This window comes from Taudactylus pleione, unplaced genomic scaffold (assembly GCF_031769625.1).
Source record: "Taudactylus pleione unplaced genomic scaffold, aTauple2 ptg000040l, whole genome shotgun sequence".
In the NCBI taxonomy this organism is placed as follows: domain Eukaryota; kingdom Metazoa; phylum Chordata; class Amphibia; order Anura; family Myobatrachidae; genus Taudactylus; species Taudactylus pleione.
The window spans coordinates 14,624,092-14,647,106 of record NW_028284442.1 but is presented as its reverse complement, the minus strand read 5'-3'; positions in this window follow the sequence as shown (position 1 = coordinate 14,647,106).

Here is a 23,015-nt window from a genome sequence, read left to right as displayed (position 1 = left end):
GACATAGCGACTACATCACACAAGGCAACCTCTTGAAAAATCAACTTCTTGAGAAACAATATCCACCACAGAAAATCGAAGCAGCATACCACAAATTCATTGTTACAGATAGGGAACCATTATTACAGTATAGAGACAAAACTAGTACTACAAAGGTCCAAGGACATCTACTTTGTCACCAATTACAATAGTCAAGCCAGACAAATCAAAAACATAATCATGAAACACTGGCCTATATTACTACAGGATGATGCCTTGGCAGCCTCGCTATCAGATGCTCCCAACGTTGTATTCAGAAAAGCACCTGACATTAGCACCAAGCTAATTAAAAATCACTTAGCCCCCATGGATCACAAACAAACTACTCTGACTAACATATGGACTACCACAACAAATAGACCTAAAGGGGGGTTCTACCATTGTGGCCAATGTCTAGCCTGCACCACCACCGGGGTCAAAACCACCCAACCCATTACGTCTATAACATCTACCTCGAATCAACTAGAATGGAAGATCACAGACCATATTACTTGCCATACAAAGGGAGTGGTATATATATTGCAGTGTCCTTGCATGAAACAATATATAGGCAGGACCATTTGCCCGTTCAAACAGAGAGTAGGGGAGCACATCCGTAACATAAGGAAAGGGAACGAAGATCATCCCATTTCCATACACTACAAACAATTTCACCAGTCTGACCCTGCCAAAATTACATTCTGTGCCCTCAAATTGGTCAATCCCAATTGGAGAGGGGGGAACTACATCGCACAGATAAATAAAGAAGAAATAAAACTAATAATAACCTTGGACACCCTGACTCTGCAGGAATTAAACATTGACAATGCAGTCAAATCCATTATTTGTGACTAGAATGACATAGATATCTATCTGATAACAACAGATATTTGTATTCCTTAGCATATAATCCCAACATGATCTCTGCCAAACAACCTAGCCGATTTTGGACTGGATCCAATTATATATAGATACACAAACCTAATAATAAGTGGACTACTTATTATCTTCGAACCAGATACATTAATTTACTACATGTTTACAATTATAGTTGGTCTCAATTATGACAACTTCCTTTCAATTACAGATTGACAGGCACACCAGCCAACCAGGCTCATTTTCAACCACCTATCACAAATAGAGGCGGAGACCCACCAGCCTATTTAACGCCGCAGGAGTGACATACAAACATACTCATCTCCCAGAGGAAGACCCCAAGGGGTAGAAATGCGTTGGAGCACACAATCCTATCCAGATCCTATTCATCCCTACACCCATTGAACTTGCTATTCCACCCCTGAGTGGTTACATCGCAGCGCTAATCTCCCACCAGCCTGCCTCAGACGGAACCAGTCACGTGTCAACATCACCTGATGCGGAAGTAACAGCACGAGGACGGAGATGCCAGCCATACAGCCAGAGAACATTCAGCAGGAACCGTGGACAAAGAGGACAGGTTCGGGAGGGATCCAGCCACGCCAGGCGGCAAGTGAGAGGTAAGGCGTTTGAAGTGGAGGGGTTGGCTTGGTCGGGACCGGCCTTCTCCTCCCCACAGACGGCAGTGACAGGCTACACACTGTGACCCCGATGTTTCCTCTCTCACCAGAGAACGCCTGAGTCCGGATCTAGCTCTGACCTACTGGTCCAGACGCCTAGCTCCACGGCCCCAGTGGTCTCACCCCCTGCACTGAAGACCACCCGGGCACCGACCCATCGAGCCACCAAGTGACTTTATTTGACTCAGACAATAGCGGGACGCCGCATTGTCCACCCAAGACAGTCCCATCCACACCCACCTACCGTTTTCCTTGTGGCCAGTAAGCCCAGCCACAGGCCATACACCCCTTACCCACTCAGGGGGAGGCTAATAGTCAAGTTCCATATTTTCATGCATGCTATTTAGAAGTGTCCTACACAATAAAGCATCTATTTTTTAACCTTTACATACACCTGATTCTCATTCATTCACCGGGAGGGTTAGTGCACTGGATACATTGTGTTTATCTAACAAACAACACCAGCTCATTCAGAGGCAGGCAACTCTGTGCATCACCGGATTCAATAAGAGGCATACCGCTGACAACCTCTTTGAAAAACTAAGAGATGTCATAGAAACATGGCTTACCCCACTTGGACTCTCCTCAGGATTTGTGATTTCTGAAAACACTACAAATATAGTGAAAGCATTACAGCTGGGTGAATTCCAACACATCCCCTGTTTTGCTCACACAATAAACTTAGTGGTGCAGGGTTTTTTAAAAAACGACAGGGCCGTGCAGGTGATGCTGTCTGTGGCCCGAAAAATTTTGGGACATTTTCGGCATTCAGCAACAGCATGCAGGAGATTGCAGCACCTGCAAGAGCAGTTTAATTTGCCCTGCCATCAACTGAAGCAAGAAGTGGTAACGAGGTGGAACTCAACCCTGTATATGCTTCAGCGGATGGAGGAGCAGCAAAAAGCCATCCATAGCTATACGACAAGCCATGACATTGGGAGAGGAGGGGGAATGTACCTTAGCCCAGCATAGTGGAGAATACTTTCTGGCTTGTGCAAGGTGCTCAAACCATTTGAAGTTGCCACTTGTGAAGTGAGTGCTGACACTGCTAGCTTGAGTAAAGTGATTCCCCTGATTTCGCTTTTGGAAAAGCAGCTGGAGAAATTGAAGGATGAGATTAAACAAAGTGATTCCGCAAAGTATGCTGGACTGATAGATCAAATCCTTTGTTCGCTTCGCCAGGATCCACGGGTGGCCAAGATCTTGAAATCTGATCATTATATTTTAGCAACCATGCTTGATCCTAGGTTCAAGTCGTATGCTGTCTTTTTTTACAACTGACCCAGATCTTAAAAGGACCAAAGCGCTCCTGGTGAGCAAGTTGGCAGCTGAAGTGACACATGGCACTACGATGACGTCTCCTCCTTCGGTTTCTCCAGCAGCAGCCAGAAAAAAATCACCTTTTCCAAAAGACCCAGTGGTGATGAAGATAAGTCAAATCAACATTTTGACATATGGTTGGGTCTAAAAGATTTGCCCAACACCAGTGACACCTCTACCGTAACTCCATCTAATACGATTACCATCCAAAGAATGGTGGAAGATTACTTTCAGGACACCGTACACGTAGACATGTCACAGAGTTCATTAGAATATTGGAAGAAAAAAAAAGGCAATTTGGAGACCCTTGTATAAACTGGCTTTGCATTACTTAAGCTGCCCACCCTCCAGTGTGTACTCGGAGAAAGTTTTCAGTAGAGCCGGGAACCTTGTGAGCGAACGACGAAGGAGGCTACTTCCACAAAATGTAGAAAAAATGATGTTCCTAAAAATGAACTGGAAATTTCACAAGGAAAACCTTTCCCGCCAATCACGTCAGAGTACAGATACTCCTGTAATGGTGGATTCAAGCAGGGATGAACTGATATTGTGTGAGGAATCGGATGATGTACACACTGATGAGGGTAAGGATGGCAATGATGGTGACATCATGCCACTGTAGACCTGTTGCCTTTAGTAGATTGGAAGATTTTTTTGGGGGGGGCCCAAACAAACCAAGCACTTCAGCCACAAAGTCGCAGTACCTGTCGCTGAAATGCTTGGTTAGTTAAAGCGTGCATGTCCTTTTTAAGATCCAACATAAGGGTGGGTGGGAGGGCCCTAGGACAATTCCATCTAGCACTACCTTTAATTTCTGCCACTGCTGTGTGGCATAGTTTCATAGATGTGCTTTAAACTGTGGTGTTTGTGCCACTGCGTCGCTGCTCTGACGCTTGGTAACCAGTCAGCTCACTGCAAGCCTTGGCCAATAATGGTGAAAACAATAATTTAAGCTGTGAGGTGGTCTAAATTGACTGTAAATGACTGGAAATTAATGTTATTGAGGTAAATAACACTCTAGGAAGAAAAAAAAGCCCAATTTATGTCATTATAGATTTTTTTGCCAATTTTGGCAAAAAATCCAAATCCAAATCCAAAGCCAGTCACCGCAGTTTGGCAAATCCAAATCCAAATCCAAAACCGGATGACGAATTAGAACCAAATCCAAATCCGGCAAAAATGGTCCGGCGCACATGCCTAGATTAAAGGCATATCATTGACAATTATACAACAAACCTTGAAAGTGGAGATTTATGCCATATACACTATACTGTTCAAGTAGAACAGTAAAAAAATTTAAGCTGTCATATTTGCCTACCCTTCCGGAATGGCCGTGAGGTTCCTGAAAATTGGGTGGCACTTCTGGCTGCCCGGAAGAGTGGGCAAGCCTCCCGGAGACTGAAGCCACCCGGTCGCCTACTTCCTGAGTGAAGTGTCTGGTACAGGCAGCTGATGATGAAATTTGCGGTGAATCGCGTCATCGTGGCTTGGCATCCACATCACAATGCTAGTTAAAGCACTATTATATAGTGGGGTCGGGGTTATGATGTCACTCCTAGACCCGCCCACCTCTGCTGAACCACGTCCCCTGCAGTGCCGACCTGAATGTCCCCTCTCCCAGAAGGGTCAGCCAATAGGTTGGCAAGTATGAGCTATGTATATATGTATATATAAAATAATACATGTGATTGTTTAAGAATGTATAGCTATGTATATACTGTATGTATATATAAAATAATACATGTGATTAAGAATGTATAGCTATGTAGAATTCACCTTTAGGTCTTAAACAAAAGTATGGATTTTTGAATAAGAATAGGGTATTCTATGAGAAGGGTGAGAGGAGGAGAGTTCACCTTTATAAATTAAATTCTGTCTTTTCCCCTTACTAGCAGAGAGTCGAGGAGCAGAATGTTGCTGCAACTCCTCTGAAGAAGATCCCCACCATGACTTGGACTCCCCTAGCTGCTCAACGGGGGTGAGTACTGAGGTACAGGCAGTAAACTGTACCCTGGAAAAAATTATGAAAGTGGCCTCATGTAGGCAGGACCAAATCAACTATAGCAGGGGATAGCATAAAGCTCCCTGGCAGTTGTAGGCAGATAAATGTAAACAACCCCAGCAGTCCTAATGGGAGGTGGAGATTGTTGCGGAGGTGGAGTCTGATGCGGGGGTGGGGTCTGTTTAGGTGGCAAGGTCTGTTGAGGGGGGTGGGATACTTCCCAGAAGCAATAGTTTTTTTTCAAAACTGAAACTGCCAATGTTTGTTTTCCTGGAATATGGTATATTTATGGGTTTCTCCTAGGGGTGAGCGGGTTCGGATTTCTGAAATCCGAACCCCCCCGAGCCCCCCCGATCCGAGGCCGATCCGAGTCAGTTTCGACTTTTCCCACCTGACTCGGATCTGAAATCGAGGCAAAACATCATCATCCCGCCTTCCGGGTCTCGCGGGTTTTGGATTCTATATAAGGCACCCGCGTCGGCGCCATTTTGTAACTCGGCTGTGGACAGTGAAGAGGGAGGGTGGGAGTTAGGGCTGGCTGGGCTGTGTAGTGTAGTGTAGTGCAGTGTAGTGTTGTGCTGTGCTGCTGTTGTCCATAGGGGCTGTGTCCACTCCTCCAAAGTCCATAGGGGCTGGCTGGACTGTGTTGTGCAGTCAGTTGTCCATAGGGGCTGTGTCCACTCCAAAGTCCTGTGCAGTGTCCCAGTCCTAAAGGGGTGCTGTAGTGTTGTCCAGGGGGTGCTCTGTCCATCAGGGGTGCTCCCCCCAAGTGCAAAAAAAAAATAATTTTTTCTGTGTTTGTGAATTGTGTGCCCAGTAGCCGCACGTGCATCAACAAAGGAGCAGCGCCAAGCGTGCGCCTGTGTCCCATTAGTAAAGGGCCGGATGGCTTGTCCGTTAAAGGGTGCTGTAACCTCCAAAGTACACTCCAAACAAAATAAAAAAATATTTTCTGTGTTTGTGAATTGTGTGCACTGTGGCTGCACGTGCATCAACAAAGGAGCAGCGCCAAGCGTGCGCCTGTGTCCCATTAGTAAAGGGCCGGCTGGCTTGTCCGTTAAAGGGTGCTGTAACCCCCAAAGTACACTCCAAACAAAATAAAAAAATATTTTCTGTGTTTGTGAATTGTGTGCACTGTGGCTGCAAGTCCATCAACAAAGGAGCAGTGCCAAGCGTGCGCCTGTGTCCCATAAGTAAAGGGCCAGCTGGCTGTCCGTTAAAGGGTGCTGTAACCCCCAAAGTACACTCCAAACAAAATAAAAAAATATTTTCTGTGTTTGTGAATTGTGTGCACTGTGGCTGCACGTGCATCAACAAAGGAGCAGCGCCAAGCGTGCGCCTGTGTCCCATAAGTAAAGGGCCGGCTGGCTTGTCCGTTAAAGGGTGCTGTAACCCCCAAAGTACACTCCAAACAAAATAAAAAAATATTTTCTGTGTTTGTGAATTGTGTGCACTGTGGCTGCACGTGCATCAACAAAGGAGCAGCGCCAAGCGTGCGCCTGTGTCCCATAAGTAAAGGGCCGGCTGGCTTGTCTGTTAAAGGGTGCTGTAACCCCCAAAGTACACTCAAAACAAAATAAAAAAATATTTTCTGTGTTTGTGAATTGTGTGCACTGTGGCTGCACGTGCATCAACAAAGGAGCAGCGGAAAGCGTGCGCCTGTGTCCCATAAGTAAAGGGCCGGCTAGCTTGTCCGTTAAAGGGTGCTGTAACCCCCAAAGTACACTCCAAATAAAATAAAAAAATATTTTCTGTGTTTGTGAATTGTGTGCACTGTTGCTGCACGTGCATCAACAAAGGAGCAACGCCAAGCGTGCGCCTGTGTCCCATAAGTAAAGGGCCGGCTGGCTCATTTCTTAAAGGGTGGTGTAACCCACAAAGTGCACTACTCTCCAGCAAAAATAAAAAAATATTTTCTGTGTTTGTGTACGCCTTAGCCGCACGTATATATCAATATAACATAAATGGAGGACCAAACTTTCTCCGATAAAAATAAAATAGGGAAATATCAAGAACCACTTCCTCCTAGTGCTGTTGCTGCTGCTGGCAGTTGTTCATCATCCCAGAGAGGAAGTAGGAACACCACTACTTTTTATAAACAATTGACCCTCCAACAGTCCCTAGCGATGAGGATGAAGTACGACAGCAGTCATCCTGAAGCAAAACGTATAACTGAGGCCTTGACTGCTATGTTGGTGTTAGACGTGCGTCCGGTATCCGCCATTAGTGCAGTGGGATTTAGACAATTGATGGAGGTAGTGTGTCCCTAGTTCCAAATCCCGTCTAGATTCCACCTGCATCCTCAAAGCTGCAGCGACAAGCGTGTGTCTGTCTGTTAAAGGGTGGTGTAACCCTCAAATTGCACTCCACAAACAATAAAAATATTCTTATTTTTTCTCTTTGTGAAATGTGTGGGCTGTAGCCGCACCTGCATCCTTAAAGCAGCAGCGACAAGCGTGCATCTGTCTGTTAAAGGGTGGTTTAACCCTCAAAGTGCGCTCCACAAACAATAAAAAAATTATTATTTTTTCTCTTTGTGAAATGTGTGGGCTGTAGCCGCACCTGCATCCTTAAATCAGCAGCGACAAGCGTGCATCTGTCTGTTAAAGGGTGGTGTAACCCTCAAAGTGCGCTCCACAAACAATAAAAAAATTCTTATTTTTTTTTCTGGCTTTGTGAAATGTGTGGGCTGTAGCCGCACCTGTATCCTTAAAGCAGCAGCGACAAGCGTGCGTCTGTCTGTTAAAGGGTGGTGTAACCCTCATCAAAGTGCGCGCCACAAACAATAAAAATTTTTTTTTTTTTGTCCTTGTGAATTGTGTGGCCTGTAGCCGCACCTGCATCCTCAAAGCAGCAGCGACAAGCGTGCGTCTGTCTGTTAAAGGGTAGTGTAACCCTCAAAGTGCGTTCCACAAACAATAAAAAAATTCTTCTTTTTTTTTCTGTCTTTGTGAAATGTGTGGGCTGTAGCCGCACCTGCATCCTCAAAGCAGCAGCGACAAGCATGCATCTGTCTGTTAAAGGGTGGTGTAACCCCCAAAGTGCGCTCCAACCAAAATAAAATAATCTTTTTTTCTGTGTTTGTGTGTGAAATGTATGCGCAGTAGCCGCACCTGCATCCTCAAAGCAGCAGCGACAAGCGTGCGTCTGTCTGTTAAAGGGTGGTGTAACCCTCAAAGTGCGCTCCACAAAAAATAAAAAATTGTTTTTTTCCTGTCTTTGTGAATTGTGTGGGCTGTAGTCACACCTGCATCCTCAAAGCAGCAGCGAGAAGCGTGCGTCTGTCTGTTAAAGGATTACATCGGTGACAGCATCCAAGTAGGCATGTCAGACAGTCCGTACATGTACTGATAGGAAAAAGCGGCTATTTGGAGGCCCCTGTACAAACTGGCTCTATTTTACTTGAGTTGCCCCCCCTCCAGTGTGCACTCCGAAAGAGTGTTTAGTGCAGCCGGGAACCTTGTCAGCAAAAGGCGTAGGAGGTTGCTTCCACAAAATGTGGAGAAGATGATGTTCATAAAAATGAATTATCATCTCTTCCAGAGAGACCAGCCTCCAGAACGTACAGAGGGACCTGTGGTGGTGGATTCCAGTGGGGACGAATTAATACTCTGTGAGGATGAGGATGTACACAACACTGAAGAGGGTGAGGAATCGGTGAATGAGGAGGATGAGGACGACATCTTGCCTCCGTAGAGCCAGTTTGTGCAGGGCCAGATTAATTGCCAGCTTGTTTTGTGGGGGCCCAAAACGAACCAATCATTTCAGCCACAGTCGTGTGGCAGACCCTGGCGCTGAAATGATTGATTTGTTAAAGTGTGCATGTCCTGTTTATACAACATAAGGGTGGGTGGGAGGGCCCAAGGACAATTCCATCTTGTACCTCTTTTTTTTCTTTGCATTATGTACTGTTTGGGGCCTAGTTTTTCAAACTGCCATCCTGTCTGCCACTGCAGTGTCACTCCTAGATGGGCCACGTGTTTGTGCCGCCCACTCGTGTCGCATAGCATAGTCATCCATCTACCTCAGTGCAACCTTTTGGACATAAAAACACTATTGTGAGGTGTAAGGTGTTCAGAATAGACTGGAAATGAGTGGAAATTAAGGTTTTTCAGGTTAATAATAGCATAGGAGCAGAAAAATCAACACATTCTGTGATTTTAGCTGTTTTTATGCTTTTTTTCAAAAAAATACAGATCCAAAACACAAAACCCAGAACCCAAAACACCGAAGGGTGGTTTTGGCAAAACCAATCCAGATCCAAAACACGAAGAAAGATCCAGACCCAAAACCAAAACACAAAACACGAAAAGTGGCCGGTGCACACCCCTAGTTTCTCCATGTAGGATGTATCAGTGAAACTTGCACCAGTCCTATCCTAGGTGCAGATCATACATCTGAGAATGGCCTCCATTGTGAGCGATTCCACATCTCTGTATGCAACCACTTGCAGTGACACACCCGCCACACTCCAATAACACACCCGTACTACATTACATCTGCGTCTGATTAGCCAACCACCTGTAACTACCCAGGAACGCCCAACACATTTATAATTCACTTCTTCATGTGTGCATCTGAATAAGTACCGGGACTCTGTACAAACACCATCAGCATGTACGCGCGATGCAACGCAGAGAAAAAACATCACCAGGGACATGCAGTCAGAGGAGGCAGAGGTCCTGATTCAGAGCTGGACGCTCTGACAGAGCGCTCGCTCTGAATCAGGGCCGTCCTTCCTGATTTTAGAGCGGCCTCCTGGCCACTCGCATAGCTGTGGGTGACCACCCACAGCTATAGAGAGCGGCCAAAAAGATGGTCGCGATGGTCAAGACCATCGCGACCATCGGGCTTGCGACGAGACCCTTGTGGTAGGGTCTCATCTGTCGCAAGCCCTGGAGTGCTTTTGGCTCTATCAGAGCCAAAAGCACTCCCACTGACATCATTTGTGATGTCAGTGGGGCCGGCCCCAGACGGTAGGCGTTCCCATGGGAACGCCTCCGTCTGGCCAGCCACGCCCCCGGCACGCCCACGGAGCCGGGTCCATCGTGCGCATGCGCACTGGCCCAACATCGACCCGCTTGCGAGTGCTCAGCGCTCGTGAGCGGGTCTGAATCAGGCCCAGAGCCTCCCGTCATTAATGATTAAAACAAAACAAAGAAGATGGTGAACATAAAATGAATAAAGAAGTCACTTTCTTGATATTTAAACTGCACAATGTCCTGCTAATATATTTAACATAAAGTCCCAACTTGAATCTGTAGGTAGGGCATTCTTAAAGATATTTAAATAACTGCAAAGATGACGTGCGTTCCTTATCCCTGACCGGGAATGTATACAACCAAAAATTCTGCTGTCTCTTATAGAGAAGGGTCTTTGGATAGTCCCAGGGAATATGTGGCTCCTAAAAAGTTTATTTTGTGATGTCTGTAGGATGAGTGTTCTTATAATGTGCTTGACGGTACCATAAGTTTCCTTATTCGCATTCCACCACATTGTATACATTCCCGGTTATGGATAAGGAACGCACGTCATCTTTGCAGTTATTTAAATATCTTTAAGAACACCCTACCTACAGATTCAATTTGGGACTTTATGTTAAATATATTAGCAGGACATAGGGCCTCATTCAGAGGCGGTCGGAGGATGCAAGCGGTCGCTCAGAAACTGGGCGGCCGCTTGCATCCTGACCGCCCGCTTCTGTTGCGGTCATTAGGCTGTGGGTTAACACCCACAGCTCTAACGACCGCTAGGGTGATGGTCGCGATGGTCATAGACCATCGCGACCATCGGGGCTTACGACGAGACCCTAGGGTAGGGTCACACTTGTCGTAAGCCCCGGAGAGCTTCTGGCTCTGTCAGAGCCGGAAGCTCTCCACTGACATCACTAGTGATGTCAGTGGGGCCTCCCCCAAACGGCAGGCGTTCCCATGGGAACGCCTCCGTTTGGGCTGCCACCCCCCCGGCTCGCCTTCCAAATGGGGCGAGCTGTCAATCAACATCGACAGCTCGCCCCCTTTGGAAAGAGACCCGCTACGACCAGCGCTGTCGGTCGTAGCGGGTCCCACGCATGCGCACGAGGGAGCTGGCTCCCTCGTGCGCATGCGCACTTGCAAAACATTGAGGCGTCCGTGCGGTCGTAGACCGTACGGCCGCCTCTGAATAAGGTCCATAGTGCAGTTTAAACATCTATAAAGTGACTTCTTTATTCATTTTATGTTCACCGTCAACACATTATAATTGCCCCAGAGCGCACCACTATTATTTATTTAATCAATTACTTTGAGAGGTCGGGATACCTCTACTAGTGGAGCAGCTAGGGACGATTTTAAGATAGGACTAAGGGCCTGATTCAGACCCGCTCGCAATCGCTATGCGCTCGCAAACGGGTCGACGGTGGGGCAGTGCGCATGCGCACGACGGAGCCGGCTCCGTCGTGTGCATTCGCGTGACCTGGATAGCGACGGGCAATCCGTCGCTCCGGGTCTCGTACCAAAAGTGGCGTGCTGTCGATGTTGAGTGACAGCACACCCCCTTTGGTGGGCTGGCCAGGGGAGTGGCTGCCCAAATGGAGGCGTTCCCATGGAGTGGCTGCCCAAATGGAGGCGTTCCCGAGTGATGTCGGTTGGAGAGATTTCGGCTCTGTTAGAGCCGAAAACACTCTGGGGCTTTCGGCAACGAGACCCTACCACAAGGGTCTCGTCGCAAGCCCGATGGTCGCGATGGTCTTGACCATCGAGACCATCTTCCTGGTCGCTCGCTATAGCTGTGGGTGATCACCCACAGCTATGCGAGCGGTCAGGAGGCCTCTCTGAAAAACAAGAAGGACGGCCCGGATTCAGAGCGAGCGCTCTGTCAGAGCGTCCAGCTCTGAATCAGGCCCTAAGAGCGCTGTAAACCCCTATTTAAAACAAAGAAGATACTTATGACACATATTCTGTATCATAAGTATCTGCTTTATATTATTATAATCATTTAGGACAGACAGAGTTTGGGAGGCACTGAGAGTGGTGACTCCCGTTGTGTATTGTAAAATATTGGAAATGGGGGCGGGGCCAAGCCACAAGCAGTAAAAGCCCCTTGAAAAATAGCAGTCGAAAGCGGCATATATAGAAATGCGTCAGTGACAGGGACCTGCTGTCAGCCCACATCAAAGCACGCCCCTGTCACTGAAGAAGCTGTGATTGGGCACTGGGCACCATCAGATCCAGCACTGACAGTGACTGTATCTGGCTGTCACTGTCAGTGCTGTACTGATACTCTGTGGGAGAGCGGCTGCAGGGCAGGCACAGGAGCGGATGAGAATTAGCTGCGGCGACGACGGTAGTGGGAATTGGTGCAGCGAGAGTGGCAGTAGCCGGCAATACCAAAGCTGCCCGGCATCACTGGCAAAGTTGGCGATAGCAGGGCATTGATGATAGCGGGCATCGGCGGCCGCAGCAGTAGTCATTGGTGGCGGCGGTAGACTTGGCTTAGATTGTGGCTTTAGACCTGGATCCTGAAGGATCCAGTGCCTGTCAGCCATTACCCATTTCAAAAATGGTGCCACAGAGCCATTTTAATGTGCGGGCATGTAGGCACTTGTAGTTTTTCAAGTGCCGACATGCTGGGGCAGACTGGCTGAGACCTGTAGGCCGCCTGTAAAGAACAATATTATTATACCAAGAAACCCCTACCCTCCGACACCAGGGGTTCGGGGCTGGATATAGCTCGAAAGGGGGAACCAAATTTTTTTTTTTTTTGGGATCCACACTTTCAGAGGAATTCCAGCACTGGACCGACTAGCTTAGCGGTGATTAATGTGATGGCAGTGGGACCCCACACTGAGTGTGCCTCCTGCTATGGCATTATCTCCCTGGCTGGTTTAGCCTGATGCCGGTTACTGTTAACTAGGGGTGTGCACCGGCCACTTTTCGTGTTTTGTGTTTTGGTTTTGGATCTGGATCTTTCTTCGTGTTTTGGATCTGGATTGGTTTTGCCAAAACCACCCTTCCGTGTTTTGGGTTCTGGGTTTTGTGTTTTGGATCTGTATTTTTTTTTAAAAAAGCATAAAAACAGCTAAAATCACAGAATTTGTTGGTTTCTCTGCTCCTATGCTATTATTAACCTCAATAACCTTAATTTCCACTCATTTCCAGTCTATTCTGAACACCTCACACCTCACAATAGTGTTTTTATGTCCAAAAGGTTGCACCGAGGTAGCTGGATGACTATGCTAAGCGACACGAGTGGGCGGCACAAACACGTGACCCATCTAGGAGTGACACTGCAGTGGCAGGAAGGATGGCAGTTAGAAAAACTAGGCCCCAAACTGTACATAATGCAAAGAAAAAAAAGAAGTGCAAGATGGAATTGTCCTTGGGCCCTCCCACCCACCCTTATGTTGTATAAACAGGACATGCACACTTTAACAAATCAATCATTTCAGCGCCAGGGTCTGCCACACAACTGTGGCTGAAATGATTGGTTCGTTTGGGCCCCCACAAAACAAGCTGGCAATTAATGTGTCCCTGCACAAACTGGCTCTACGGAGGCAAGATGTCATCCTCATCCTCCTCATCCACCGATTCCTCACCCTCTTCAGTGTGTACATCCTCATCCTCACAAAGTATTAACTCGTCCCCACTTGAATCCACCACCACAGGTCCCTCTGTACCTTCTGGAGGCTGGTCTCCCTGGAAGAGCTGATAATTCATTTTGATGAACATCACCTTCTCCACATTCTGTGGAAGCAACCTCCTACGCCTTTCGCTGACAAGGTTCCCGGCTGCACTAAACACTCTTTCGGAGTACACACTGGAGGGGGGGCAACTCAGGTAAAATAGAGCCAGCTTGTACAGGGGCCTCCAAATTGCCTCTTTTTCCTGCCAGTACAGGTATGGACTGTCTGACATGCCTACTTGGATGCTGTCACCGATGTAATCCTCCACCATTCTGTCAATGGTGACAGTATCATATGCAGTGACAGTAGACATGTCAGAAATTGTTGCCAGGTCCTTCAGTCCGGACCAGATGTCCAAACTTGGTCCTGCCTGCCCTGCATCACCGCCAGCGGGTTGCTTAGGATACCTAAGTTTTTTCCTGGCAGCCCCAGTTGCGGGAGAAAATGAAGAAGGAGCCGTTGACGTGTCACGTTCCGCTTCAGCTGACAGTGTGTTCACCAGCAGGTCTTTGCACCTCTGCAGGCTTGTGTCGGCCAGAAAGAGAGACACCACATAGGCTTTAAACCTAGGATCAAGCACGGTGGCCAAAATGTAGTGGTCTGATTTCAACAGATTGACCACCCTGGAATCCTGGCAAAGCGAATGAAGGGCTTCATCCACAAGTCCCACATGCCGAGCGGAATCGCTCCGTCTTAGCTCCTCCTTCACTTTCTCCAGCTGCTTCTGCAAAAGCCTGATGAGGGGAATGACCTGATTCAAGCTGGCTGTGTCTGAACTGACTTCACGTGTGGCAAGTTCGAAGGGCTGGAGAACCTTGCACAACACGGAAATCATTCTCCACTGCGCTTGAGTCAGGTGCATACCCCCTCCTTTGCCTATGTCATAGGTGGATGTATAGGCTTGTATGGCCTTTTGCTGCTCCTCCATCCTCTGAAGCATATAGAGGGTTGAGTTCCACCGCGTCACAACCTCTTGCTTCAGGTGATGGCGGGGCAGGTTCAAGAGTGTTTGCTGGCACTCCAGTCTTCGGCACGCAGTCGCTGAATGGCGAAAGTGGCCAGAAATTTTTCGGGCCACCCAAAGCGTCTCCTGCACGCCCCTGTCGCTTTTCAGAAAATTCTGCACCACCAAGTTTATTGTGTGAGCAAAACATGGGACGTGCTGGAATTTGCCCAGATGTAATGCCCGCACAATATTGGTGGCGTTGTCAGATATCACAAATCCCCAGGAGAGTCTAAGTGGGGTAAGCCACTGGGCGATGATTTCCCTCAGTTTCTCTAAGAGGTTGTCAGCGGTGTGCCTCTTACTGAAACCGGTGATACACAGCGTAGCCTGCCTTGTAACGAGCTGGCGTTTCTGAGATGCTGCTACTGGTGACGCTGCTGCTGTTGCTGCGTAAGGTGATACATCTACCCAGTGGGCTGTCACAGTCATATAGTCCTTAGTCTGCCCTGTTCCACTTGTCCACATGTCCGTGGTTAAGTGGACATTGTGTACAACGGCATTTTTCAGGACACTGAGGACACTTTTTCTGACGTTTCTGTACAGTCTCGGTATCGCCTGCCTAGTGAAGTGGAATCTAGACGGGATTTGGAACCGGGGACACACTACCTCCATCAATTGTCTAAATCCCACTGCACTAATGGCGGATACCGGACGCACGTCTAACACCAACATAGCAGTCAAGGCCTCAGTTATACGTTTTGCTTCAGGATGACTGCTGTCGTACTTCATCCTCCTCGCTAAGGACTGTTGGAGGGTCAATTGTTTAGTAAAAGTAGTGGTGTTCCTACTTCCTCTCTGGGATGATGAACGACTCCCAGCAGCAGCAACAGCAGCAGCGGCAGCAGTAGGCGTAGCAATGCAGGATCCTCCAGAGGAATCCCGGATAGGAGAGTCAGTCATGCCAGTGACATGGCCTGCAGGACTACTTCCGATCCTGACTAAGGAGGAAATTGACGAGGAGGGAGTTGACGGTGTGGTTTGCAGGCGCTTGGATACAACAGGACAACGGGATTTAGGTGTCCCTGGACTGCTTACGGTCTTAGCCAAAGTTTCTGAACTTGACAGTAACTTTTTATGAACGCGCTGCAGGTGCCGTATAAGGGAGGATGTTCCTAGGTGGTTGACGTCCCTACCCCTACTTATTTCACCTTTACATATGGTACATATGGCAAGACAGTTGTTGTCCGGATTTGGATAGAAATATTGCCAGACCAAAGAGGTGGAATGTTTGGTCTTCTGCCCAGGCATGACCGTGATGGGCTTTTTCATCCCACGGACAACAACTGTCTCCCCCGGAGCCTGATTTAAACAAACCACATCACCATCAGAATCCTCCTCGCCAACTTCCTCCTCAGCGCCAGCTACACCAGTATCCTCATCCTGTTGTACTTCAACAGTGACATCTTCAATTTGCATATCAGCAAGTGGACTGTGGGTGCTCCTTTCAGCACTTGCAGGGGGCGTGCAAATGGTGGAAAGAGCCACCTCTTCCCGTCCAGTGCTGGGAAGGTCAGGCATCGCAACCACCACCACACTTGGACTCTCCTTGGGGATTTGTGATATCTTCTTAGAAAGCACAGTTCTTCGCTGTGCTTTTGCCAGCTTAACTCTTTTGATTTTTTTAGTGGGAGGAGGGCTTCCATCGTCATGTGAAGCTGAACCACTAGTCATGAACATACTAGGGATCGACCTTAGCCGTTCCTTGCCACTCCGTGTCGTAAATGGCATATTGGCAAGTTTACGTTTCTCTTCAGCTGATTTAAATGTCTTTTTCAAGGTCATTTTCCTGAACTTTGCCATTTGGGATTGTATGTGCCCTCTACTATGACATTGGGCATCGGCCTTGGCAGACGACGTTGATGGCATGTTATCGTCTATGTCATGACTAGTGGCAGCAGCTTCAGCACTAGGAGGAAGTGGTTCTTGATCTTTCTCTATTTTATTTTTATCGGAGAAAGTTTGGTCCTCCATTTATGTTATATCGATTTGATATATACGTGCGGCTAAACACAGAAAATTATTTTTTTTTTGGTTTGGACTGGAGTGTACTTTCGGGGGTTACAGCACCCTTAACGGTCAAGCCAGCCGGCCCTTTACTTATGACACAGGCGCACGCTTGGCACTACTTTGTTGATGCACGTGCGGCTACTGCGCACACAATTCACAAACACAGAAAATAATTTTTTTTTGGTTTGGACTGGAGTGTACTTTCGGGGGTTACAGCACCCTTAACGGTCAAGCCAGCCGGCCCTTTACTTATGACACAGGCGCACGCTTGGCACTACTTTGTTGATGCACGTGCGGCTACTGCGCACACAATTCACAAACACAGAAAATAATTTTTTTTTTGGTTTGGACTGGAGTGTACTTTGGGGGTTACAGCACCCTTTAACGGTCAAGCCAGCCGGCCCTTTACTTATGACACAGGCGCACTCTTGGCACTACTTTGTTGATGCACGTGCGGCTACTGCGCACACAATTCACAAACACAGAAAATAATTTTTTTTTTGGTTTGGACTGGAGTGTACTTTCGGGGGTTACAGCACCCTTAACGGTCAAGCCAGCCGGCCCTTTACTTATGACACAGGCGCACGCTTGGCACTACTTTGTTGATGCACGTGCGGCTACTGCGCACACAATTCACAAACACAGAAAATAATTTTTTTTTGGTTTGGACTGGAGTGTACTTTCGGGGGTTACAGCACCCTTTAACGGTCAAGCCAGCCGGCCCTTTACTTATGACACAGGCGCACGCTTGGCACTACTTTGTTGATGCACGTGCGGCTGCTGCGCACTATTCACAAACACAGAAAATAATTTTTTTTTTGGTTTGGACTGGAGTGTACTTTCGGGGGTTACAGCACCCTTAACGGTCAAGCCAGCCGGCCCTTTACTTATGACACAGGCGCACGCTTGGCACTACTTTGTTGATGCACGTGCGGCTACTGCGCACACAATTCACAAACACAGAAAATAATTTTTTTTTGGTTTGGACTGGAGTGTACTTTCGGGGGTTACAGCACCCTTTAACGGTCAAGCCAGCCGGCCCTTTACTTATGACACAGGCGCACGCTTGGCACTACTTTGTTGATGCACGTGCGGCTACTGCGCACACAATTCACAAACACAGAAAATATATTATTTTTTTAGCACTTGGGGGGAGCACCCCTGATGGACAGAGCACCCCCTGGACAACACTACAGCACCCCTTTAGGACTGGGACACTGTACAGGACTTTGGAGTGGACACAGCCCCTATGGAGAACTGAGTGCACAACACAGTCCAGCCAGCTCCTATGGACTTTGAAGTAGTGGCCACAGCCCCTATTAACAACAGCAGCACAGCACAACACAGCCAGCCCCTATGGACTTTGAAGTAGTGGACAACAGCAGCACTACACTACACTACACTACACAGCCCTAACTCCCACCCTCCCTCTTCACAGCCGAGTGAGAAAATGGCGACGACGCGGGTACCTTATATAGGATCCAAAACCCGCGAGACTCGGAAGGCGGGATGATGACGTTTTGCCTCGATTTCAGATCCGAGTCAGGCGGGAAAAGTCGAGCCTGACTCGGATCGGACTCGGATCGGGGGGGCTCGGGGGGGTTCGGATTTCAGAAATCCGAACCCGCTCACCCCTACTGTTAACCCTATGCTGTTTTGCGGTTTGTTTTGTAAAAAGGTGGGAGGGGGGTGTTAATCAATCAGTGCCTCAGCTATTGACCTCACCGCACGTCACTGAACATCACAATGCTGTATACTACTGTGCCGTACTGGTATGTGCTATATAACTACAAAAGGACCATGAATATTTACATAATGTAACTCCCCTTCTATCTGCTGATCACACCAATAAAAATGTTCAAATAGCAATTACCAAAAAAGAAATAAATTAGGAAATATTCTATGTTAGTGGTTAGCAGCTGGTGTGACTTTATGGTGACCATCACACCAAACAAGCTGCAGCATACTATGGGGGGTTATTCAATTAGGCTGCGAAAAGTCGATCTGGGAGATAATTTATTGCCGATGACGTCAATTTCAAAGACTTTTCGCAGGTTCGAAAAGTCTTTGAAAGAAAACGGGGATTCGTTTTCACCATGTTTTACATGGCGAAAAAAAAATGCAGAATTGGGGTATAGGGGTGCAGGCTTAAAAAAAATAGCCTGCACCCCTGGGAATAGCCCCTAAAAACGAAATGTGTCAAAAAAAAGTTTTTTTAAAAAATATGGACATCCCCAAAAAAATATTTTCAGTTTGGGGTAAAAAAAAAAGAAAATGGGGAAAAAATTATTTTCAGTTTGGGGTAAAAAAATTAGGAACAGTGTTTAAAAATAGCTCAATTGGTGTTCTCCAAGTATGCGGCAGGTATTTTCTATAATAGACTAGGTGCATTTTTGCAGAATTAAATAAAAATAAGTTTAGGGACTTAAAAATATGCTACTACCCATTTTCATGTACCCCAAATTTGATGGAACCACTTTTTAAAACGAAAAAAAAAAAACCCTAAGTGCTCTTCTGCAGCACTTCTTCAATGTCTGGGAAAAAACACCTGCCGCAGCTATTTAAAAATGCAGAACACGTTCTGCAGGGCTAAACGGGGGTACCCCCATGTCTGGACATTATTAGGGGGGGTCCCTGGATGAATTTATGAAAATTCCCCTATTTTTCCCGATACTTACCTTTCCGCAGGCTCCTGTTTTCGCCAGCTCCAAATTGAATACGGGGATAAAGCGGGCACGCGCCCGAAACTTTATCCCCAGAAATTGACTTTTCGCTCCCTAATTGAATACGGGTCTATTGTATATCATATATGGCAGTGGTTCTCAAACTCGGTCCTCAGGACCCCACACAGGTCACGTTTCCCAAATCACCCAGCAGGTGCACAGATGTATTCATTACTCACTAAAACAATTTAAAAGATCCACAGGTGGAGCGTATTATTTCACTTTTGTGTTTCTGAGAGGAGACCTGGAAAACATGCACTGTTTGGGGTCCCGAGGACTGAGTTTGAGAGCCTGCGATATATGGTAAATATATAAAATGTCCTGACTGATTGACTCATCAACATCCAGCCCAAACCCTGGACCTAGAAACATGAAAATCGGGGAGTAATTAATTTTATACATATATATATATATATATATATATTAGGGATGAGCGGGTTCGGTTCCCTGAGAACCGAACCCACCCGAACTTCGGGGATCCGGGGCGATCCGAGCCCAAGCTCGGATCTCCCTGTCTGCCCCGGATCCCTCTCCCGAGGCAAAACCTCGAGATCTGCTGTCGGATCTCGAGGTTTTGCCTCGAGCGGCCATTTTAAAAAAAATGCCTTTGCCTTTAATGGGCAAAGTGCTGATTGGCTGACAGAGCCGTCTGTCACGGCTCTCAGCCAATCAGCATTATGGTGCTCATTTGCATGTAGCACGGACTCGTGAGATCCGTGCTACATGCATCTGTGTGATTGACAGTGACACAGAGCACAGATGGGTCAGTGAGACCCGTCTGTGCTGCTGTGTATTTCAATGACACAGATGCACGCACGGACCAGGAGATCCGTGCTACTTGCATCTGTGTCATTGACACAGAGCACTAACGGGTCCGTGAGACCCGTCTGTGCTGCTGTGGTAAAAAAAAAAAAAAAAAACCTGTGTAAAAAGAGAAAAAAATGGCGTGCCCCCCCCCAAAAAAAGAGCAACCAGCCCCGGGCATTAGTGACCCAGTGCTGGGTGTGCTTAAATACAGGGGACAAACGACATAGGGGTCCCCTGTACTTAAACACAACCAGCACCGGGCTAGTCAGAACCAGAGCTGGTTGCCAAAATACGGGGGACAAACGACGTAGGGGTCCCCCGTATTCTGCGCAACCAGCTCTGGGCTCTGATCCGGTCCTGGTTCTGGAAATACAGGGGAAAAAAATGAGTAGGGTTCCCCTGTATGTTCCAGAACCAGCACTGGACTTTTTCTAGCGGGGGGCTGATGCCACAGCCAGGGGAGCCCTTTCACCGGGCCCCCCAGCCGCAGCATCAGCCCTGACCGCTAGTCAGCCCAGGCCGGGGATCCCTGGAGAGCTGGGGACCCCCCCAATAAAGGGGTCACCCTCTCCAGGGCTCCCCAGGCCCAGGCTGATAGCCCGGGGCTATCCCCGCCACCCCTGGTGGCGGTGGGTGGCGGGTTGATTGTGTGGTGTGGTGTAAATAAAGAATATCAAACATTGTCTTTACAAGTAGAACTGCAAGTCCCAGCAAGCCTGCCCCGCATGCTGGTACTTGGAGAACCACAAGTACCAGCATGCAGGGCATTAAGGGCCCACTAGTACCTGTAGTTCACCTGTAAAAAAATGTTTAAAAAAAACACAGGACACACACACCGTGACAGTATAAGTTTATTAAACATACATACACACACACACACATGTACACATACTCACCTATGTAACCTGTAGCATCGGTCCACTTGTCTGGTAAAGTATCCCTAGGGGACCTGTGAAAAAAAACATACTCACCATCTCCTATGCGAGGTTCTGTCCTCTTCGTTCCAAAGTAGGCATCCCTTGACTTGGCAAAAAAAAAAAAACGAAAACGCGATCCACGAACTTAGTACCGTTCTATAGAACGGTACTTCCCGAATGAGAGCTTAGCGGCGGGGTATCACCATGGAAACCCCGCTGCTAAGCGTTCATTGGCTGAGAGAGGCCATCTCCCGTCTCTCTCAGCCAATGAACGGCTCCCTCCATTGTAGTCAATGCTGGGAGCCGCAAGGTTATTAAAGTTTACCCTGCGGTTCCCACCATTGACTACAATGGAGGGAGCCGTTCATTGGCTGAGAGACGGGAGATGACCTCTCTCAGCCAATGAACGCTTAGCAGCGGGGTTTCCATGGTGATACCCCGCCGCTAAGCTCTCATTCGTTTTCGTTTTTTTTTTTTGCCAAGTCCGGGGATGCCTACTTTGGAACGAAGAGGACAGAACCTCGCATAGGAGATGGTGAGTATGTTTTTTTTCACAGGTCCCCTAGGGATACTTTACCGGACAAGTGGACCGATGCTACAGGTTACATAGGTGAGTATGTGTACATGTGTGTGTGTGTATGTATGTTTAATAAACTTATACTGTCACGGTGTGTGTGTCCTGTGTTTTTTTAAACATTTTTTTTACAGGTGAACTACAGGTACTAGTGGGCCCTTAATGCCCTGCATGCTGGTACTTGTGGTTCTCCAAGTACCAGCATGCGGGGCAGGCTAGCTGGGACTTGCAGTTCTACTTGTAAAGACAATGTTTGATATTCTTTATTTACACCACACCACACAATCAACCCGCCACCCACCGCCACCAGGGGTGGCGGGGATAGCCCCGGGCTATCAGCCTGGGCCTGGGGTGCCCTGGAGAGGGTGACCCCTTTATTGGGGGGGTCCCCAGCTCTCCAGGGATCCCCGGCCTGGGCTGACTAGCGGTCAGGGTTGATGCTGCGGCTGGGGGGCCCGGTGAAAGGGCTCCCCTGGCTGTGGCATCAGCCCCCCGCTAGAAAAAGTCCAGTGCTGGTTCTGGAACATACAGGGGAACCCTACTCATTTTTTGTCCCCTATATTTCCAGAACCAGGACCGGATCAGAGCCCAGAGCTGGTTGCGCAGAATACAGGGGACCCCTACGTCGTTTGTCCCCCGTATTTTGGCAACCAGCGCTGGTTCTGACTAGCCCGGTGCTGGTTGTGCTTAAGTACAGGGGACCCCTATGTCGTTTGTCCCCTGTATTTAAGCACACCCAGCACTGGGTTACTAATGCCCGGGGCTGGTTGCTCTTTTTTGGGGGGGTGCACGCCATTTTTTTCTTTTTTTACACAGGTTTTTTTTTTTTTTTTTACCACAGCAGCACAGACGGGTCTCACGGACCTGTCATTGCTCTGTGCCAATCACACAGATGCATGTAGCACGGATCTCCCGGGTTCGTGCTACATGCAAATGGGCACCATAACGCTGATTGGCTTCCTGTCTGCCACTGCAGTGCCACTCCTAGATGGGCCACGTGTTTGTGCCGCCCCCTTGTGTCGCTTAGCATAGTCATCCAGCTTCCTCGGTACAACCTTTTGGCCTAAAAACAATATTGTGAGGTGTGAGGTGTTCAGAATAGAGTGGAAATGAGTGGAAATTAATGTTATTGGGGTTATTAATAGCGTAGGAACAAAAAAAGGCCCATTTATGTGATTTTAGCGTTTTTTTTTTATTTTTTAAGAAAAAATCCAGATCCAAAACACAAAACCCAGAACCCAAAACACGGAAGGGTGGTTTTGGCAAAACCAATCCAGATCCAAAACACGAAGAAAGATCCAGATCCAAAACCAAAACACAAAACACGAAAAGTGTCCGGTGCACACCCCTAATATATATATATATATAAAGAATTCACAAAACTGCCTCCACACACGCTCAAAGTCACAATTTGATCCTGTGC